The 23,088-nt window shown below is 47.4% G+C and overlaps 1 long non-coding RNA gene across 1 annotated transcript; it reads right to left on the bottom strand.

The window, feature by feature from the left end:
* Positions 1-2,262: 2,262 nt before the first annotated feature.
* LOC122221113 lies at positions 2,263-23,070 on the bottom strand. The gene is made up of 4 exons (XR_006203078.1): positions 22,790-23,070; positions 22,585-22,701; positions 7,711-7,804; positions 2,263-2,359 (listed from the first exon to the last, which is right to left on the bottom strand). It is a non-coding gene; the product is annotated as an uncharacterized LOC122221113 (long non-coding RNA).
* Between the last annotated feature and the right edge of the window lie 18 nt (positions 23,071-23,088).

Genomic DNA, 23,088 nt, shown 5'->3' on the forward strand with positions numbered 1-23,088 from the left:
CTGCCCAGACGCGTGGGGTCCAGCGACGCAAGTAGGGACTGGCCCTTTAGTTCCCAAAGTGCTCTGGGGGGTGAGCGCGGGTGACGCCGGGAGGCTTATGCGAGGGAGGCTCTGTGGGACACGGGAGGACACCGCCCTTCCCTGATGACTGTCCTTCATCCAGGACCACGTTCTGCCGACACACCCCCGCCTCCGCCTGCCGCTCTTTCTGGAAGTTTGTGCAAGCCATTCTCCAGATACCACCATACTGCTCTTTTCATAGTTAGCCTCACGGAAAAGCCCTTGAGGGCTTCCTACAGATCCTGGAGTAATGGTGTCCTTACCTGGTCTTCGAGGCCCAGAGAGAACCCTGCCCATTCCGCCGGAGGCACCACGTCTCCCTTTCCTCTGGCTTCGCTGCACTCCAGGTGCACTGACCTTCCCGCGCCGGGCGCATCCCAAGCCTGTCTCAGCCTCTGAGGCCTGTGCACTGCTGTTCCTTCAGCTCAGCATGCTCTTCACACGGATCTCCCCATGGCTGGTCGCTTGTCCACTTTCCCTGACAACCCCCGTCTAGAGCACTCTCCTTTCCCTTGTGCTCTATCCCCTCATTCTAGTTTTTTCTTTCAAGTTTATTGATTAAAATTTTAAAATATTTATTTTTGAGAGAGAGAGAGAGAGAGAGAGAGAGAGCATGAGCGGGGGAGAGGCAGAGAAAGAGGGAGACACAGAATCTGAAGCAGGCTCCAGGCTCTGAGCTGTCAGCACAGAGCCAGATGCAGGGCTCGAACTCACGAACCGTGAGATCATGACTTGAGCCTGAACTCAAGAACTGGACGTTCAACCGACTGAGCCGCCCAGGGATCCCACCCCCACCCCCGCTGCCCCGCCACATCCCATTTTTTTCTCTTTTCCACGCACACCCCTTTTTGAAGCTTAAGCTTCAGGGCCCCCTCCAGGGGTCAGTACCTAATTTTGTATTCTTTTCTTAAAAGGAGCCCTCTGCCTGGCTGACCCAACTGTGTGAGCTTCAGGTCTCACGGAATCTAAATCCGTTTTGTAGCCAGAGCGAAGGACTAGGCTGCACTGGGGACGCCCTGTGCCTACCTCTGGCTGGAAGACAAACTCAGCATTCCTCCTGCCAAGCTATTTTGACAAACCCTTGCCCCCCCCCCCCCCATCTCCTCAGGCCTGGGTGCCAAGAGTAAGCCTTGCCCAGAAATCTTGGTAACTGCCCTGCTCTCTGGGCCCTGGGCTCAACAGGGTGGGGGATATAAAACCCCAAGAGCTGCTGCCGAATGTCCTTCTCCCTTCTGGACCCCCCCACCCCCACCCCCGCCTTGACTCCCTGAATAGGCATAACTATTCTCAATCGGCAGCCACACTCCTCCAGACTGCTCAGCCAGGAGACAGAAACCAGACTTCTCTGGAATCTCTTCCCCTCCCAAGCTTTTCTGCAAAGCTAATCTTTACAGTTTGTCACCTACCCCACCTCTTTACTAGTTTGGGCAAATATTTAGCATACAGGATTAACTCTCCCCCTGCCTTGCCCTTGGCAGACCTGGCTAATTGATCCCAGAACTCTTTCCAGATGGGCCCCTGTGTAGCCACTCCCCACAGATCAGGGGGGGAAACCTATTTGGCCTCTTCCTGAAAGTCAGGTCTAAATTATCGAAGCGGTAAATCTGTTCCAGAGGAAAAGGGCCGGTGCTTGCCATGAAGTGAAGTCCCGAATCTAGGTTGAGACCAGGAGGCCAGTTCCAAGGACGTATTTTCTGTTTGATCAAGTACCACCTTGTGGTCCATCCCGTGACACAGTGGAAAAATCACTGACCTTGAGCTGGAAGTCCTGCCCTGTTCTGGGCAAAACGACTGACTTCCTCATTGTGCACACGGGGCTACAGGTCAGGCTGCTGCAGCGGGTCACCGTAGACTGGGTGACGGCAACAACAGACTGATTTCTCACAGTTCTGAAGGCAGGGAGGTCCACAGACGGATCCTGTGTCTAGTGAGGGCCCTTTTCCAGGCCGCACACTGGTAGCTCCCACCGACTTCTTGTAACCTCACATGATGGAAAGAAATCCTCACTTCTTCTTTAACTTTTTGTAATGTTTATTTACTTTTGAGAGAGAGAGAGCATGAGTGGCGAGAGGCAGAGAGAGAGAGAGAGAGAGAGAGAGGGAGACAGAGGATCCGAAGCAGGCTTTGCGCTGACAGCCCAGAGCCCCACGCGGGGCTCGAACTCATGAACCGGGAGATCGTGACGTGAGCAGAAGTCGCAAGTTGGATGCTCAACTGACTGAGCCACCCAGGCGCCCCAAGAATTCTTGCAGAGGGGCCGTGGTGAGCTGTCCTTAGAACCTGGAGAAAATGTCACCTCCTGGGGGCGAAAACAGTCAGAAAGGAGGCAAAGAATGAGTTTGATGAGCTTACAGACCATAGACATACACAGCATCCAGAAGGAAGTCCAGGTATAGGGCTGCTGGGCGATGACACTTAGGGGGACTGTCCTGCTGCATATGCGCATTACTTCCTACTTCAGCTGCCTCTCCCGGCAGCCTCCCTGCGCCGTGCTCCCCAACACTCCCCTCGATGCCCCCAACTATTCATCCCCCTCACTTATCAGAAGGACTAGAGGCCACCAGGCAGCACCCACTGCAGCTTGCTCCTCCCCAGGCGCCGGGGTGGATGTTCCCCCATCTGCAGCCTGGACCCCGCAGTGCAAGGTCTCCGCTATCTCCCGCCATCACCCTCTTCTCTCGCTGGCATCTTCGGCCTCGCCTCTGCCAGCTCCTTTTCTTCAGCATATAAATTTGCTAAGGATATTCCCAGTTTAGAACAACAACAACAACAACAACAACAACAACAACAACAACAACAGGGGCGCCTGGGTGGCTCAGTCGGTTAAGCGTCTGACTTGGGCTCAGGTCATGATCTCGCAGTTTGTGGGTTTGAGCCCCGTGTCGGGTCCTGCGCTGACAGTGCAGAACCTGCTTGGGATTCTCTGCCCCTCCCCTGCTCTCTCTTGCTCTCAAAAATAAATAAACATTAAAAAACAACAAACTAAAAGCCACACCCCAAAAGCCCTCCTTCCATCTAGCATCTCTCTCGTGCGTTCTTGCTGGAAGAGAGGTCTATACTGGCTGACCTCACTGCTACCTCCCAGCCTTTCTTCAACCCAGTGTGATTGGGTTCTTGCTTGTCCTGGTCCCGCCTCTTCACCGTCTGGTATGGAAATACAGAAAAGTCCCCTGCCAAGATCAGCGATGGTTTCTGGATCGCTAAATCCAGAATTTTGGTGCCTATTTACTCCTCCACTTTGTAGGTCCCCACCGCGGACCATCGCCTGGACATCTGTGACAGCCCTTCTGGGTCCTCTCTTCCTCAGAGGCTCTTAAGTGTTGGTGGCCCCCAGGGTCTCATCACGGCCCCACCCCCACCCCATTCCGCAGCTCACTCTCTCCTGAGCAATCTTTTCAGACCCATGGCGCCTACCACTGTCTCTACGCCTGAGAATCCTTAGTAGTAAGCAATATGTGAAAGAATGTAAAATAATCGTGCATGAACTGAGGAGGATACCATGTGAAGGAAGACATTTGAGGCAGAAAGGAAAAATACCGGGTCCTTTCCAGACTACCGTGGGCAAGTTAGCACACCACCCCAAGCTCTGACTTCTCATCCACAGGACTTGGGACAAGAATAGTACCTACTTCATAGCGTTGCTATGAGGCTTACGTGGGATAATTCAAGAGCACGCGCCCAGAGCACATACTTGTCAACATTGCAACGGGCTCTGTGAGTTGCAGGGGTAGAGGCACCATGGAGAGAAGAGGAGTCAAATGAGAAATGGTAGTTTAGATCCAGGTTTGGGAATGTACAAGGGCAGTGGACTGGTGAGGTCTATTTGTGGAGGGCATTCCTAACCCACGTCACGGGCTGAGAGCCGAGGGGCAGGCTGTTGTTTTCCTTCCGGCCGTCCGGATGACCTTGTGAGCACCTGACCTGGGTTCGGTGAATGGCTGGCCATCGCGCCCTATGTGCACGTCCCAGGCATTCCTGAGACGGTCTGTCCTGAAGTGTGTGTGGGTGCTTCCCTGCTGGTGGTTTGGGATGATAAACAGCTCAGAGCCAGGGAAGGAAAAGGTCACCTGCTGGGCTGTGTCGTGGGGAGGGAACACAGTTCCCAGGGGAACGAACACTGGTATTTAAGAAGTACACTGAGCCTGTTCTTAGCACTTGTCCAGGGCCAGGTTCTGAACTAAACATGAATGTTTTTTGTCCATAATTATAGGCTCCAGCCCTGGGGACTAATTCAGTGGTGGCTGGACCCAGTTTACACGGACCCGTGAGAGTCAATTATTAAATGTGCAGGAATTTTGCAAGCCAGTTGTTAAACACAGCCATTGTTAAAAACTAAGTTACACAGGGGCGCCTGGCTGGTTCAGTTGGAGGAGTGAGAGGCTCTTGATCTCAGGGTCATGGGTTCGAGTCCCATGTTGGGTGTAGAGATTCCTCAAATAAACTTAAATAAAATTAAGTTATAGGTGTGCCTGGGTGGTTCAGTTAGTTAAGCAACCAACTTCAGCCTAGGTGACAACTTCAAGGTTCATGAGTTCGAGCCCACATCGGGTGAGCTCGAGCCCCGATTCAGGCTCCATGCTTTCAGAGTGGGATTCTCTCTCTTTCCTTCTCTCTCTCTTTGCCCTTCCTGAGATTCTCTCTCTCTCTCTGCCTTGTGCTCACTCGTGCTTTCTCTCTCTCTCAAAAAAAAAAAAAAAAAAAAGAACTTCATTAAAAAAAAAGAAGTTATATAAACTTATAATTAAATAAATTGTATTTAGGGAGCGCCTGGGTGGCTTAGTCAGTTAAACGTCCGACGCTTGGTTGGGGCTTCGGTCACGGTCTCACAGTTTGTGCGTTTGAGCCCCGCATCAGGGCTCTGCGCTGACAGCACGAAGCCTGCTTGGGATTTCTCTCTCCCTCTCTCTGGCCCTCCCTAGCTCGCTCTCTCTCTCTCTCTCTCTCACTCTCTCTCTCAAAAAATAAACATAAAAGATTTAAAAAATTATGTTAAAAAAACCAAAACTCATAGCTTCTTATTTAATTTCCTATATTTTACTAGTATCCATTCCCTTGAGGACATTCACACCTGTTGCATCTGTATGATAGAAACACCATGTAACAGAAACACTATTCGACTCTGATCAGTGCTGTCATATCTAGAATTTGAAATTGGCCGGGGCTGAAGTATTTACGTCAGGAAATCAGGGCACGTACACACACTGCCCCCGCCATAGCGCTGGTCGTCAGTAACATCTGCCAGCACCTCGCCGGACAAACCGGGGTCAGGAATTCTGTCTTCTCATCAGTTCCAACATTCTCGATCTGCGCCAGATAAACACAGTCCAGCCTTTTGGGTTTCCGGACTCCAGGTTTGGAGGCAGCCGCCCCAGAGGGCCGCGTCTCACCCATCCCCCACCAGGGGTGTGACCATTGATGGCTACTCTGGACCCTGGCCCTCGCTGCGTCCTCCCTCAGCTAAGCGCTCACTTGACTCTGACAACACTGCCGGGTTGGTATTGAACTTTGACTTGACCCATTTTATAGATGACAAAGTGAGCCACAGAGAAGTTAAGCAACTCTCTCCTGAGGCCGTCAGCCAAGAAAAGTTGGAACCCTCTCACAACCACTAGCTCTACAGATAAAGAACAATAATCCGATGAGCCGATAAGGGGATGCGATTAAGTGGCTCAGTTACCATTCCTTCACAGCTGCCAATGCTGGCTTTAGTTTCCAGCTACCACAGGGCATTGATTCTGATGTACTTGTACTGTCCTTAGTCACATCCAAAAAAACAGTGGACTTACAAAATTCGGCCCATCCCAGGTCTTTAGGAGACTTTAATGAGTAAATAAGACTGTTCTAGAGTTAATGATCCATTGTTTCGGTTGATGGTGTGCTTCTAAGTCAATCAATTATTACTTAGGAATTAATTAATTAGATCTGACTACATATCCAACTCAGTTCAAGATCTGGACGCTTCCCATGAGAGCTAAAGCCCAGAGCGTGTAAATAGCTTGTTGAAAGTTACACAGTTTGGAAGAGATTAGGACAGGATATTCACCACGCTTGTCTGATTCCAGAGGTCCTGTGCCAGGGAGAGCCATGTGATGAGTATTCAGCAGCTATTTAAAAACACCTCTTGGGGCGCCTGGGTGGCTCAGTGGGTTAAGCAGCCTTGATTTCAGCTCAGGTCATGACTTCATGGTTCATGAGTTGGAGCCCCACGTCGGGCTCTGAGCTGATGGCTCGGGGCCTGCTTGGGATTCTCTCCGTCTCTCTCTCTGCCCCTCCTCCACTCACGCTCTATCTCTCTCCCAAAAATAAATAAATAAACATTAAAAAAACACATAACAACATTAACAACTCAGGCAACAACAGGTGTTGGCAAGAATGCGGAGAAAGAGGATCTCTTTTGCATTGTTGGTGGGAATGCAAGCTGGCACAGCCACTCTGGAAAACAGGATGGAGGTTCCTCAAAAAACTAAGAACTACCCTACGACCCAGGAATTGTACTACTAGGCATTTATCCACGGGATATAGGCATGTTTTTCGAAGGAGCACACCCACCCCAATGTTTATAGCAGCACTATCCACAATAGCCAAAGTATGGAAAGAGCCCAAATGCCCATCGAGGGATGAATGGCTAAAGAAGATGTGGTATATTTATACAATGGAGTATTACTCAGCAATCGAAAAGAATGAAATCTTGCCATTTGCAACTACGTGGATGGAACTGGAGGGTATTGTGCTAAGCGAAATTAGTCAGAGAAAGACAAATATCATAGGACTTCACTCATACGAGGACTTTAAGATACAAAACAGATGAACATAAGGGAAGGGAAGCAAAAATAATATAAAAACAGGGAGGGGGACAAACATAGACTCATAAATATGGAGAACAAACAGAGGGTTGCTGGAGGGGTTGTGGGAGGGGCGACGGGCTAAATGGGGAAGGGGCATCAAGAAATCTATTCCTGAAATCATTGTTGCACTATATGCAACAACTATAACTAACTTGGATATAGATAAAAAAAAATTTTTAAAAGAAATAAATAAAGGGCAAAAAAACCCACAAACCAACACACACACACATAGCAAACTCTTATAGGGGCTCCTGGGTGGCTGGTCAGTTTAGTGTCTGATTCTTGATTTTGGCTTAGGGCATGATCTCACGGTTTATGGGATCGAGCCCCACACTGGTCTCTGTGCTGATGGTGCACAGCCTGATTGGGATTCAATCTCTCCTTCTCTCCCTGCCCCTCAAAAGAAATAAATAAATAAATTCTTATAGAAGAATACTTAATCACAGAGAAAAACGCCCATAAAGGATTTGGTTAAAAAATGGAGGTGAACACATTACTGTATTTTATCAGTTTTGGATACGTGTTGCTTTTCACCTCTTAACATCTGAAACAGGGTGCATCAAAAACCAATTCCAGGTGAATTATAGATATTCATGTGAAAGGTGAAACAATAAAGCTTCTAGAAGATACTATAGGAGAATATCTTCATAGTCTTGGGGTAAGAAAAGACTAATGAAACAGGAAACAAAGCATACCCATAAAAGGCCAGTAAGTTGGACTACATTAAAATTAAGGAATTTTTGTGCATCAAAAGGCGTATTAAGAAAATAAGAAGGTAAGCCCCTGGGGCATGTGGGTGGCTCACTCAGTTAAGCATCCATATCTTGATCTCAGCTCAGGTTTTGATCTCAGGTTCCAGAGTTCAAGCCTCGAACTGGACTCCACACTGGGCATGAAGCCTATTAATAAATAAGTAAGTAAGTAAGTAAGTAAATAAATAAATAAATAAATAAATAAATAAATATTAAAGTAAAGCCACTGAACAGGAGAAAACTTTTACAGCGTATGTATCCAAAAAAGGGAACTCATACCAGAATATATATCAAACTCCTACAAGTCACAGACGGGCAGAATCCAATGGGAAAAAAAAATGCACAAGACTTGAGACAGGCACTTCATAAAAGAGAATAATCAAATGAATATTAAGCATATGAAAAGGAGCGCAGTCCCCTCAGTTTCCAGGGAAATGAAATGTACAACCACCACAAGGGGCGCCTGGGTGACTCAGGCTGTTAAATGTCAACTCCTGGGGCGCCTGGGTGGCGCAGTCGGTTAAGCGTCCGACTTCAGCCAGGTCACCATCTCGCGGTCCGTGAGTTCGAGCCCCGCGTCAGGCTCTGGGCTGATGGCTCAGAGCCTGGAGCCTGTTTCCGATTCTGTGTCTCCCTGTCTCTCTGCCCCTCCCCCGTTCATGCTCTGTCTCTCTCTGTCCCAAAAATAAATAAAAAACGTTGAAAAAAAAATTTTTGACTCGGGTCATGATCTCACAGTTTGTGGGTTCGAGTCCTGCATGGGGCTCTGTGCTGACAGTGTGGGGCCTGCTCGAGATTCTGTCTCTCTGTGTCCCTCCCCTGCTCATGCTCTCTCTCTCTCTCTCAAAAATAAATAAATAAACATTAAAAAAAAAATAAGGTAAAACTTCCATAAGTTACCACTGCACACCCAGAAGAATGACCAAAATCGAAAAGAACGACAGTGCTGAGGGTTAGCGAAAATGTGGCGAGACTGACATGAGAGACCGAAGGTCCCATAGGCTGCTGGTGGAAAAGAAATTAACCAATCCCTTAGAAGACCATTTGGCAGTGTTCGTGAAAGATGAACACTTACACAGTAACTTGTGAGCCATTAATTCACTCCTAAGTGTCGTCCAACGGAATTTCATACATACATGGAGCAAAAGACAAGGGCTAGAACATTCACCATGCCTCATTAACAATAGCCCCAAACCAGAAAAACCCCTAATGTCCATCAACAGTAGAACAGATCCGGGGCGCCTGGGTGGCTCAGTCGGTTGAGCAACCGACTTCAGCTCAGGTCACAATCTCACGGTTTGTGAGTTTGAGCCCCGTGTCGGGCTCTGTGCGGACAGCTCAGAGCCTGGAGCCTGCTTCGGATTCTGTGTCTCCCTCGCTCTCTGCCCCTCCCCCACTTATGCTCTGTCTCTCTCTCTCTCTCTCTCTCTCTGTGAAAAATAAAACATTAAAAAAAATTTAAAAAAAACCCAGTAGAAGAGATCCATAAATTGTGGCAGATTCATAAAATGGAGTGTCAGACAGCAACAGAATAAATTATAACTATTTTAAGCAAAAGCATGGATGAATTTCACAGACGCAATGTTGAGAAGTAAGACACAGCAGAATACATGCGTCTGATTCCATTTCCATCAAAACAAAAATGGGCAAAAACCAGTCCATTTTAGTAGGATTGAGGATGGAAGTTACTTTGGGAGAAGTTGGGAAAAACAGTGCCAGGAGGTGCATGAGGAGGGTTTTTGGGGTGCTGGTGATGTTATGTTTCCTGAGCTGGGCAGTGACTGGGGGAACATTCATAAGTTATACATCAGTAGTTTGTGTACTTTTCTGCATATGTGAATACATATATTATGCTCCGGTAAAAAGTTAAAAAAAAAAAAAAAGGAGGGAGGATAGAGAGAGAGTTGTGATATTAATTACTCACAGACCTTTGTTGAAAGACCCGTTCAATGATGCCTGTCCAACGATGGAATACAAGACACTACCCCGAGCTAAGAAACTGGCAAAACCTGCTGACGAATCTACTGGAAAAACATGAGGGAACTTAGAAAACTCACTGGAACTAAAATACTAGGGAATAACAACATGGAATAGAGCAGAGAAGAAATTGGAGAGAAATCATAGAAGTTTCTCGTATTTGTAAGACCCAGAAAGAAAAATTATCAGTTTTAAACTTTGTAAAGTCAAGTTAAGAATTTAATTTCTAGGGGCGTCTGGGTGGCTCAGTCGGTTGAGCGTCCGACTACGGCTCAGGTCATGATCTCACGGTTCATGAGTTCAAGCCCCACATCGGGCTCTGTGCTGACAGCTCAGAGCCTGGAGCCTGCTTCGGATTCTGTGTGTCTCCCTCTCTCTCTGCCCCTCCCCTGCTCATGCTCATGCCCTCTCTCTCAAAAATAAATAATAAACTTAAAAAAAAAAAGAATTTAATTTTTAGGGGCACCTGGGTGGCTCAATCGGTTAAGCGTCCAACTCTTGATTTCAGTTTAGGTCTTGATCTCATGGTTCATCAGTTTGAGCCCCATGTCCGGCTTTGCACTGAGTGTGGAGCCTGCTTGGGATTCTCTCTCTGCCTCTCCCCTTCTCACTCTCTCTCTCAAAAATAAAATCTGAAGGGGCACCTGGGTGGCTCAGTTAGCTAGGCGCCCAACTTCAGCTAGGGTCATGATCTCATGGTTTGTGAGTTCGAGCCCCACATTGGGCTCTGTGCTGACAGTGTGGAACCTGCTTGGGGCTCTCTCTCTGCCCCTCCCCCAATGATCTTCCTCTCAAAATAAATAAATCTCAAAAAAATTAACTGTTAAAGTAAATATATAAAATCACAATCAAAAAATTCTCAAACATAGAGTTAGTCATAACTAAAATAGGACGCATGAACATCGGGCTTCCTGATGGGGTGCATTGGGAGTGACACAATTTAGGTAAAATTCCTGTTAAAGGTGTTTAACTTGAATCCAGCGATAAGGAAACCATCAGACAAAAGAAACAATGTAACTGTTAGGATATTCTACCAAACAGCTGACATGGCTTTTTCAAAAATAGCAAGGTTATAAACACCTCCCACCCATCCACACACAAAAGGACAGGGTAGTGCTTTGGGTTAGAGAAAACTAATGAGGCATGATAACCACAGCAAGGCATGATCTTTATTGGATTCTGGACCCCTGACTTGCTCCCTAAATTTCACGAAATTGAGACAACTTGGAACAAGGAATATGGACTACCTGTTACATAGCATTATTGCATCAATGTTAAATTTTTTGTGTATGATGATGTGGTGCCCGTTTTTGCTGGCTCACTGATGCTTTCCTCTAGCATAATTCTCAAACTTTTGGGATTTAGGACCCCTGTACACTCTTGGGAGTTGTTGAGGACTCCAAAAAGCTTTGTTTATAGGAGTTATACAAAACTACATTTACGGAGTTAAAAGTTAAAGCAGATTTTTTTTTTTTTTAAGGTTTATTTATTCAGGGGCACCTGGGTGGCTGCCGGTTGGGTGTCCGACTCTGGATTTCAGCTCAGGTCATAATCTCAGGGTCGTGGGATTGAGCCCTGTGTCAGACTCTGCACACTGGGCATAGAGTCTGTCTGAGATTCTCTCTCTCTCTTCCTCTCCCCCTCTCCCCTGCTCATGCTCTCTCCCTAAAAAAACAAAAACAAAACACTACATTCCCCCCCCCCCAAAAAAAAAAAAAAAACTTAGTGGGGAGGGTTGTTTGTTTTCATTTTTGCAAATCTCTTCCTGGCTGAGTTGATGGAAATAGCTGGATTCTCATCTCTGCTTCTGCATTCAGTCTGTTGTGCATGTTGTTTTGCCTGAGGAATATGAAGGAGATCCGGCCACACACAGATTTATATTTGGAAAAAGGAAAATGAAGGAGGATTAAAAAAATTTTTTTTTAATGTTTACTTATTTTGGAGAGAAAGAGCACCAGCAGGGGAGGGGCAGAGAGAGAGGGAGACACAGAATCCAAAGGAGGCTCCAGGCTCTGAGCTGTCAGCACAGAGCCCTATGCAGGGCCCAGAGATTATAATGAACCTGAGATTATATCCTGAGCCAAAGTGGCCTGCTTAACCGACTGAGCCACCCAGGCACGCCACGAAGGAGGATTTTAACAGCTTTCGAACATTGCAGATAATCTCTCCCCTCCGATTATCAAAGACCACTTAATTTTTATTTTTTAAACTTACTTTATTTTTAAAAAATCATTTTACTTTTTTAAGTAAACTGCACCCAACACGGGTCTTGAACTCATGACCAAGAGATCAAGAATCACACGCTCTTCCGACTGAGCCAGCCAGGCACCCCAAATGTTTAATTTTTAATTTAATTTTTAATTTTTTAAAAATTAATTTTATTTATTTTTAAATTTACATCCAAGTTAGTTAGCATATAGTGCAACAGTGATTTCAGGAGTAGATTCCAGTGACTTATCCCCCAACCGTTTAATTTTTTTTTTTTTTTTAATGTTTATTTATTTCTGAGAGAGGCAGAGACAGAATGTGAGTGGGTTGGGGCAGAGAGAGAGGGAGACACAGAATCTGAAGCAGGCTCCAGGCTCTCAGCTGTCAGCACAGAGTCTGATGCGGGGCTCGAACTCATGGAGCTGAGAGATCATGACCTGAGCTGAAGTCGGACGCTCAACCGGCTGAGCCACCCGGGTGCCCCCCAACTATTCAATTTTTAAGGATCCGCAATACCAAAAGCAGACAATGGAGTGGAAGAAAGCAAAACATGAGTTTGAAAAAATTAACAGATGAGACAGCAGGGCCATGCACACACAGGTCAGAGGAGCCAGCATGCCGTCTGAGGCTCCCCAGGTTTCCCTGCACCAGGAAGGAGACCAGACACAGGTGGCTTTTTTTTTTTTTTTTTTTTTTTAATTAAGTCAGTTGCAGGTCCTTGATATTGAACAAGAAAGCAGCAAGAGGCATCAGCAGCCGAGAGCGTGCCTCTAATATGACAGCTCTTCCCCCCTTGTCGCTCCATACCGGAAGGTACAATTTGGGGAGAAAAAAAAAGTGTGCTATACCTAGTTAGTTATGGTATCTACTAGTACACCTTTCTAGTTGGTTTTCACACAAGCAATTCTCCAATCCTCGCAGGACTGAATGTCCTACAATTTAACTCAATTCTGACACCACCTGCCTGGAAACAGCATCAGATCCCACAGGGGAAGGGCTCCTTCCCGTCAGACTGATGCCAGCTGCAGATCTGGGACACTTGCACTTTGGACCAATCGGCTATAAGTTGGGGATTCCCAGGACCCTCTCCTCGGGTCCCATCATCTGCTGGAATAGCCCACAAATCTCAGGGAAATATCGATTCACATGTATCGACTTATTATACGCGATATCTAAAGGATTCCGATGGACAGTCAGATGAAGAGGTACATTAGAGTGAGGTCCAGAAGGTCCTGAGCAAAGGAGATTCTGTCCCAGTTTATAAATAATGAAGGACACTCCTGTCACTCAGCAAATTCCAAGGGGTTTAGGAGTTCTGTGCCAGGGACTGGGGACAAAGACCAAAAATATTTCTATACCACAACTTTCTTATAAGACAGGCAAGGCATTGATGGATACATCTGGCTTAGAGTTGAAGAATCATGAACAGAACATCTAAGAAGTTACATTTCAGGACATAAGACTTTCACTTGAGTTAAAGTTGAATGCGTGTCTCAACCGCTGATCTTTGACTGGGTTAGAGAAAAATGATTGCGATTTTCCAAATTTCCAGTTGCTTCTGTGCCAAAAATTAGCTTTATAGCTTCTTTCGTTAAAACATGTTTTTTTTTAAATGTTTATTTATTCTTGAGAGAGACAGAGACAGAGACATAGACTGTGAGCGGAGGAGGGGCAGAGAGAGAGGGAGACACAGAATTTGAAGCAGGCTCCAGGCTCTGAGCCGTCAGCACAGAGCCAGATGTAGGGCTCGAACTCATGAACTGTGAGATCGTGACCTCAGTCGAAGCGGCCTGAGCCATCCAGGTGCCCCAGAACACATTCTGATCAAATAATCTTGCAGAGGAAAGATAACCTAGCTTCAAGGCTGTGACGTGAAAGCAGAGAGAAAATGATAGATTTTCTGCCCAGTTATCAGGTTTAGGATCTTTTTAAGAAGTGTTCCCAGAAGCACCGCTATGTTGTCTGTGCCAAAAATCTTATGTACTGTCCTTGAGCGTGAAAAACAGTCAACTGGCCGGTTGTATAGAGTCTGCACTGGTCCTCCCACCGAGAGCCTCGTGACTGTCACATGCCTGTTTTCATCCGGTGTGAAGCAGTGATAGATTCCTGCAGGAGGAGTTATTGGAGTGTCGTCATTTTCTATGAAAGCCTGGATCCCCTCGTCCTCTTTACCTCTTACATCAAAGTATCCACTGACAGCAGAGGGGCGGTGAATCTTCCACCCAAGCCCAACGGCTCCTTACCACGTGCCTTCATCTTTTGTTTCTTCCAGTTTATCTTTGCGTATGGTTATCACGTGCATCCAAGAGTAGTTTCTCTTATTGGACCCTTTCTCATTCTGGGTCACGCACACATTTGGCAGCTTTCCAGTAAAGGACGCGGAGCTGGCGTGGCAGCTCCAGACTGACCCGGCAGCCGGGCTCTTGGGCGGTGAGGCCACCCTGGGTCATCCTGGGACTCACCTCTGTGCGAGGCCTGCACCACGGTCCTTCCCCGGGGGTGGGTACGGCAAGCATCAGGGTCACCCCAACTTGCATGGCCAACCCGGCTCCTTGATCCAGAAAGGCCCAGGTGGCCTTTCTGCTTTGCGTATCTGGGCGCTCCACTGCCCAGCCTTGGTTTCCTGCGTTTCCTGGTTCCTGAGACTGGGTGAGACCCCACCTGGGGATTCTTTTATTGTAACAAAACGTACAAGTGATAGTTTCTTAAAGGTTAACTGTAACGTAGACTCCAGAACAACGTCAATGTGCCTCTCCTACTCTGTTACGTTCGTATCTGTTACATTCAAATGCATTCATTTAAAAAAGATTTTTAAGCTTATTTATTTATTTTGAGAGAGAGAAAAAGAGCGAGCAGGGGAGGGGCAGAGAGACAGGGAGAGAGACAATCCCAAGCACGCTTTGCGCTATCAGAGTGGAGCCCGATGTGGGGCTGGAACTCACGAACCGTGAGATCATGACCTGAGCAGAAACCAAGAGTCGGGCGCTTAACTGACTGAGCCACCTAGGTGCCCTTCAAATTTATTCTTGGACAGATTTTTTAACCCGTGCATAACATTTTAACATGAGTACTGGTCACCTGGAAAATACTGGATTGCTGAGTTATACAAATCTTCTAAAAACTGATACATTTCACTACGCAATATGAAAAAAATCACATTTGGAAATGCCACCAATCTCATTAGCAACATCCTTAAGAACCGGGAAGCTCTCAAGTTCAGGGGATATGTACAAGTTTTACAAAATTTTACTTTCCCTTGAAAGCTTAAATGTTGGGCACCTGGGTGGCTCAGTTAGTTGAGCACCCCACTTCAGCTCAGGTCATGATCTCGCTGGTTGTGGGTTCGAGCCCCACATTGGGCTCTGTGCTGACAGCTCGGAGCCTGGAGCCTGCTTTGGATTCTGTGTCTCTCTCTCTCTCTGCTCCTCCCCTGCTAACGCTCTGTCTCTCTCTCAAAAAAAAAAAAAAAAAAAAAAAAAAAAAAAGCTCATATGTTATCATTGACAACAAATACTGTCCATTACTTCCTTGAAATGACTAATTTCATTCATTTTTGAGATAATATCTACCAGATATTCAAGTCTGAAAAACTATAGTTTCTCTATCAGTTGTTCTTTCCAGTTAAAATAGTGATCTAGGGGCGCCTGGATGGCTTAGTCGGTTAGGCGGCCGACTTAGGCTCAGGTCATGATCTCGCGGTCCGTGAGTTCGAGCCCCGCGTCGGGCTCTGTGCTGACAGCTCAGAGCCTGGAGCCTGTTTCGGATTCTGTGTCTCCCTCTCTCTGACCCTCCCCTCTTCATGTTCTGTCTCTCTGTTTCAAAAATAAATAAACATTAAAAAAATTTTTTTTTAAATAAAATAAAATAAAATAAAATAAAATAAAATAAAATAAAATAGTGATCTATGGGGGTGCCTGGGTGGCTCAGTCAGTTAAGCTTCCGACTTTCGATTTTGGCTCAGGTCATAATCTCACGCTTCGTGAGATTGAGCCCCATATGGGGCTCTGTGCTGACATTGTGGAACTTGCTTGGCATTCTCTCTCTCCCTCTCTCCCTTTGCCCCTTCCTCCTTTCAAAAATAAATAAATATTTTTAAAAAATGGTGTTCTATGAAAAAAGCAACTCAAATAAGCCTTTAAATGCCTTTCCAGAAGACAGCCATCTTACCTGGGTCTCCACCAGCAGCCCTTTCTACGCACTTCCCACTTTTATTATCTAGGCTATTTGAAAGAGGTATACCCATGAGTAAATATTTAATATAGGTATTAATTTTTACTGCTTTATTAAGGATACCTTCATACTGTCTCTTAAACCCAAAGAATGCGTGCGGTGTGCAGTCAAATCACTGCTACCAGAGTTTGGTGCCTGTGTCGCGATTCCTGGTCAACTGCCAGCAGTTTTCCCCAGGTGCGCAAACATTAACACCGAGAAAGTAACTTCTCAGTATTGTGACGATAACAGTTTTGCCCTCCGGGATAACCCCATCCTTCCCCCTTCTGGGTCTGAGGGCCACACTTTGAAAACCGAACCACATCCTCCTCTCCTCTCCACCGGACTTTACGTTTACGTTAAGTTCTTATCTTTCGTGCTCCTTGCTCCCAGGAACAGGGCAGCTCCACCCCCACCCTTCCCACTTCCTCCCCCCCCCCCCCCCCCCACTCTTCCCTTCCCTGCTCGCTCGCTCTGCTCCAGCAGGTGGCTGCTTTCAGCACTGGGGAGTGGCCAGCTGCCCTTGGTGGGGATTGCCTGAGAGCCCCTCACCCTTCTTTCCTCACCTCACTCCCTCTTCCCCTCCCCCAGGCTCATTAACCCTTCACTTCCCCCCCCTCCCCCCAGGGTGGAAAGGAAGCCAGAGGAAAAGCCTCAATATTGAAGGACACAGCCAGAGTGAGTCGTGCCAGGACTTGGGACACTGTAGACCACCCACGTTACTGTGGCAGTTTCTTTTAGAAATGAAAAAAGTATATATCTTGATTGTTCTTTTTCTGGTTATAAAAGTAATAGATGCTTGTTGCGTAATATTCAAACCACCCAGAATTGTATACAGTAGAAATTGAGAGTCTCCCCTAATCCCCCTCCCCCCATGCTCTCTCTGGTTTAGGAACCTTCAAATTTTCACATATATGTATTTTTCATACATATGTATGTATACGACAATGGGATATTTCTCTGCAACTTTCTATGTTCACTTAATGTATTGTAATACAGCAATAACAAATAAATAATAATAAATAAAAAATCAGCAAATTAAAGATCTACTTCATTTTTTTAAAGTTTATTTTACTTAATCTTGGGGGGGGGGGGAGCAGAGAGGGAGAGAGAATCCTAAGCAGGTTCTGTGCTCAGTGAGGTGCCCTATGCAGGGTTCGATCCCACGTGAGATCATGACCCGAGCCAAAATCAAGAGTTGGACACTTAACCGAGCCACCTTGGTGCCCCAAGAGACTATAAACAGTGCTGCAGTGAAAACCTCCTCTTATACCCCTGAGCATCTTACGGTGAGTATTTCTATGGCATCCAGTCACTCAAAGTGAAATTTCTGGATGAAAGGGTATGCCCGTTTTATAAAAGGATGTGTGCTACCCAACTGCCCTCCAAAGGGATTATACTAGCTAACACTCCCTCCAACTACATCCACTGTATTTTGAAATGACCTCGTTATACATCCATTTCCCTGACACCCTCACCCTCACCCCCAGTGAGCTGAGGTCCCTTCAGGAATTAGAATGTGCCCTCTTTTCTATCCCTGGGTCACAACTGTCATGTCACAGGAGCTCATTCATGTGAATGAATGGATGTGAATGAATGAATGGACAATACGAACAACACCACTGTTAAAAAAAAAAAAAAGAGAGAGAGAGAGAGAGACAACAGGGGCACCCATGTGGCTCAGTTGGTTGAATGTCTGACTCTTGATTTTGGTTCAGGCCATAATCCCAGGATCCTGGGATGGAGCTGTATGTGGCTCCATGCTGAGTGTGCAGCCTGCTTAAGATTCTCTCTCTCCCTCTCTCTCTCTCTCTCCTTCTCCCCCACTTGTGCTCTCTCTCAAAAAAAAAAAAAAAAAAAAAAAAAAGGAAAGAAAAGAAAAAAGACAACAGGCCCCCCAAATGCCAAAAATGGAGTTACTTGTGCTAAATCCGGTGTCAGTAAACCAACACTTAATACCTAACCTAATGGCTGTTTCAGCGTCTCCCAGGGATGTGAACTTTAACCAGTCAATCTGGAATTACCTGTTCAGCACTGGTAAGGTAATCCACCTGATAGACCCTTTGTGTCCTCCATAGGAAGGTAACCTTGTCTGGAAATAATCCACTCTTTGCTAGCAACTTCCTTGTCCTGCTCCTTTCTGCCTATTAAAGCCATTTTATTTCTTTGCTTTTTACTTTTTTTTTTAATCTTTATTTATTTTTGAGAGAGAGAAAGGGAGAGAGAGCGAGCACGAGCCAGAGTGTGAGCAGGGCAGGAACAGAGAGAGAGGGAAACACAGAATCCAAAGCAGGCTCCAGGCTCTGAGCTGTCAGCACAGAGCCTGACACGGGGTTCAAACTCATGAACTGTGAGTTCATGACCTGAGCCAAAGTCGGTGCTTAAATGACTGAGCCCCCCAGGCGTCCCCTATAAAAGCCATTATGACATGATATGATATGATATGATATGATATTATTACTATATTTTGGAGAGAGGAAGTGGGGGAGAGGGGCAGAAAGAGAGGGAGAGAGAGAGCCTGGCACTGGGCTCAATCCCACGACCCTGGGATCGTGACCTGAGCTGAAACTGAGAGTTGGATGACCAACTGACTGAGCCATCCGGGCGCTCCAAAAGCCTTTCATTTTGTACAGGTCTTTGGAGCTCCTTTCTATCTGCTAGACAGGATGCTGCCCAGTTCATGAAATGCTGAATAAAGCCAATACAACCTTTAAATTTTACTCAGGTGAATGTCAAGACCGCCAACAGGTTTCTTGCCTGTGCGTCAGGCACCATTTTAAGCATTCAATCTGCACAAATTTCTTTAATCCTCATAACTACTAGGAGTGGGTGCTGTTATTATCCCCATTGGTAGATGAAGAAACTGAGGCTGGGAACTTGAGTGGCTTGCCCAGGCAATGAGCCAGTCGACTTCCACAAACAGGCAGAAACCTTTACCCTCCAGGAATGATTACCCTCCAGTAATGATGCCTCGGTTCCTTTTTAATGCCCTTTTAATCATTTCTCCTTGCCCCATCTTTTGGATCTCCAGTTTTCTTAGGGATTAATTGAAGCAACCTGAGAGAATATTTCATAAAGGTAAATAGTATTCTGGGGTGCGTGGGTGGCTCCATTGGCTAAGCATCTGACTCCTGACTTCAGCTCAGGTCATGATCTCACCGTTTGTGAGTTCGAGCCCCATGTCGGGCTCTGCGCTGAGGGTGTGGAGCCTGCTGGGGATTCTCTCTCTCTCTTCTCTCTGCCCCCCCACTTCTCAAAATAAATAAATAAATAAACTTAAAAAAGTATTAAATAGTATTCTGACATCTTCCAAATTTGTGTCGTCCGGACCCTGCCTGTTATTATCCATAGATTTGTTTTACAAAGTTACAATCAGAGTAGCATAGTGTGCTCTTTTATTGGGAGGGGGTCTGGGGAGTTGTCTACCCTGCATGATGACTTAGGTGGAAACGAATGCTGTGTGCCCCCTGCCCCCAGTGCAGGCTTGAAAAGGTGGGCTTGGCCACATGGGAGTGCAAAGAGTCTACCTGATGGGAGGAAGGGGCAGTGCATAGAGTCAGGGACTGTTTGGGGGAATGGCTAAATTGAGGGTTCTTGGGGAGAGGAAACAGTAGAAGAGAAAGACGGTGAAGAAAGTAAAGGCCAGGAAATGTTAAAAGCTAATTCAGACTCAACTGTATCAGGCGTGGGGAGCCAGTGCAGGTATCTGGCTGTGGGGTAAAGCTCTCGGGGCTGTGCTTCAGGGTGGCATGGTGGGAGCAGTGGTCAGGTGACTGGGAAGGGGAGGGAACAGACTGCTGGCAGGGAAATCAGTTTAGAAATGACCATAAATAGCTCTGCTATCAACACCCTCCCCTCCCCCCCCCACACATACACTTACCCTGCCTTCTCCTCTTTTCGCATTTCTAATAATGGCATTCCTATTCTTCTAGCCCCAGGGACCCAGGGATGGAAGTCTGAGTCACTCTGACTCCTCTCCCTGCCCAAGTCCTGCCAGCTGCAATTTCTGCTGATTCTATCTCTACCCGGTCTCTGGAGTCTTAAGGGTCCTGCCAGGACGTTATGTCAGGCCTGCGCCCGGTTCAGGGACTCTTGGCCTCCCTTGCCCAGTCCTGATCCTCTATCCCCCAACACCCCCTCACGGCTACTGTCAGACTTTACGCCCCGCCTGCAAACATACCAGGAAACTAATGCCCTGGGGTGTCCACCTGGGTGAAGTACAAGCCCCTCACCTCTCCCAGCCTTCTTGTCCAGCCTTCTCCCAGATCTTAAATCTTTTTTTATTAAAAAAAAATTTTTTTAATGTTTTATTTTTGACAGAGAGAGAGAGAGAGAGAGACAGACAGACAAAGCATGAGCGGGGGAGGGGCAGAGAGAGGGAGACACAGAATCCAAAGCGGGCTCCAGGCTCTGAGCTGTCAGCACAGAGCCCGACGCGGGGCTCGGACTCACGGACTGTGAGATCGTGACCTGAGCGGAAGTCAGACGCTTAACCGACTGAGCCACCCAGGTGTTCCCAGACCTTAAATATCCTTAAGGGCCAGCTTGCTGGATGCTCTGACCCTATGCTCACCAGGCTCTCCCTCATCAGAAATAATTTTGGCTTTGAGAGATGCCTCACTGTCATCTAAGCTCTTGGGACACTTGCCTCTTGTGCCTGGTTTGTGGTGATTGCACACATGTGTGTCTGGCTCCCAAAGGGATTGAGCGATGAGCATTTTTGTGCCCCCCACAGGAAACTTGCGTATGACCTAGTCTCAATAACTAATTGTGGTTTGATTAAAAATATGGAAGGGTATGGGGTGCCTGGGTGGCTCAGTCAGTTGAGCATCTAACTCCTGATTTCCGCTCGGATCATGATCCCAGGGTCTTGGGATTGAGTCTCCAGTTGGGCTCCATGCTAAACGTGGAGCCTTCTTGGGATTCTCTTTCTCCCTCTGCCTACCCCTCTCTAAAATACAATTTAAAAAAAATTTTAAAAAAACATGGAAGGGTGGAGTTTCACTTCTGCTGACCCCACACTGGAGGATCTGAGCATTTTTCCTTTAAACACTATCTTTCGGGGCGCCTGGGTGGCTCAGTCGGTTGAGCGCCGACTTCGGCTCAGGTCACGATCTCGCGGTCCGTGAGTTCGAGCCCCGCATCGGGCCCCTGTGCTGACAGCTCAGAGCCCGGAGCCTGTTTCAGATTCTGTGTCTCCCTCTCTCTGACCCTCCCCCATTCATGCTCTGTCTCTCTCTGTCTCAAAAATGAATAAAAACGTTAAAAAAAAATTAAAAAAAAAACACTATCTTTCTATGAAGTGTAGTTAATAGGGATTTTGTTTTCTCCTTTTTTCTTAAAAGAGCGACAGACTAGGAGCCACATACATGGGTAGGAACTAGAGTTCTGCTACTTCCTGGCTCTGTGACTTTGAGTAAGTGTCCTAACCTCTCTGAGCCAAAGGAGTTGACACCAGCTGCCTCGCCAAACAGGCACTGTATGGGGAAGGCTGGCATGGCGCTGGAGCCCTGGGAGGCAGGGAGTAAGAAGCAGTTTAATCTCGAGGCTTTGCCTCAACTGCCCTGGGCTGCTACTGTGTTTGCGAAAAACACATGTGCCCCCACCCTGATCCCTGTGCAGGTGAGGGCTGGACTCTGGAACACACCGAGGCTTCCGTGCTGCCTCTCACTGGGGCCTCTGACACCCTGGTCTACCAGGTAAAGGAACAGATGAGCCCCTGGGGACAGGCTGCAAATTCTTCCTGACCTTTTCAGAAGTGGTAGTATGGGTAGTTGACATACATTAACTGAATCTCATTGTTTGGGCCAGAAGGATTCTCAGGGGGTCCATTCTCCCCGTTGACAGGTATGGACACTGAGGCCCAGGTGCCTGATAATATCAGGATGGCATAAATCCAAATACCAGAGGCCTCCAAGGTCTTTGATGGTGTTTTGAGCAAGAGAATTGGGAACGGAGTGAAAGGGATTAGGAGTCATTCTGGGACACGCTGGCCCAAGATCAGGCCTCTGACTGAGACCTCAGACTTTGAGGGGGTCCAAAAGCAACCTCCCCTTGGACCCAGTCTGCTGGATCTCAGGGCCAAAGCAGTAGCTCTGTCTGGCTGGGACAGGGAGAAGCAGCACTAAAGTCGGTAATTCAAGGTCGCTTTCCTGGCCCAGCCCCATCTGGCAATGTTGACTGTTGAGGCAATGTTACGGGAGAGCTGGGGACACAGGGCAGAAGTGGTTGCTAACGTTCCGAGTGAGATGGTGTGACCGGGACAGTGGGGGCTGGGGTCAGATTTTTCTAAATAAAACCCAGCCCGGGCTGGTGTCCCATTTCAAGAACATGGGTGAGGAGAGTTTAGTCGCTGATGACAGAACCAATCAGTATGGTCTTGTGCGTGTAAACAGACAAACATGGACCTGTTTGCCAGGGTGGGGGCTGAGCTCGCTCATTCAGTCCAGGCTGCACGAGGACTCATCCGGATCGTGATAAGCCATCAACCACAACCGCTGAGCACAGGGTGTGCTCGGAGCCTTTTTACTTACGTTATTGCACCCACGTCTCCTGGGAGCCCTGTGGCTGTTACAATTGCCATTTCGGACGGGGGGAAAAAACAGACTCTGGCTATGCCGGATGACTTCGAGGATTAGCCGCTTGACCTTCTGGGGAGAAGCAGAGGAGAGAGTTCGGCTCTTGACTGCGGACAGTCTACGCAACCCGTGGAGGGGACAGGAGTATCTGAGAGCGCACCTGAAAAGAGCCGACGTGCCCGTGGTCTCAGTTCAGGAACACGGAACCCGCGCTTGGTTAAGGCGAAGGAGTTTCCGCCCAGCAAACGCCAAGGGCGCGGGAGTTTGCTCACTTTGGGGGGTTTTAAGCTGATTCGTCAGCAACTGACACCCTGGCTTAAATAGGGCGTCCCGGAGAGAGGGGCTCGGCCTCGCTACCTGCCGCCCTAAGCCCCCAGCTCCGGCCCCCGCTCGCGGGTCGGCGCGCGTCTCCCCCGCCTCTCCCCGGCAGTTCAGCGGGGCTGCGCGCGGCGCCAATGG

Source organism: Panthera leo, chromosome B3 (assembly GCF_018350215.1).
Source record: "Panthera leo isolate Ple1 chromosome B3, P.leo_Ple1_pat1.1, whole genome shotgun sequence".
NCBI lineage: Eukaryota > Metazoa > Chordata > Mammalia > Carnivora > Felidae > Panthera > Panthera leo.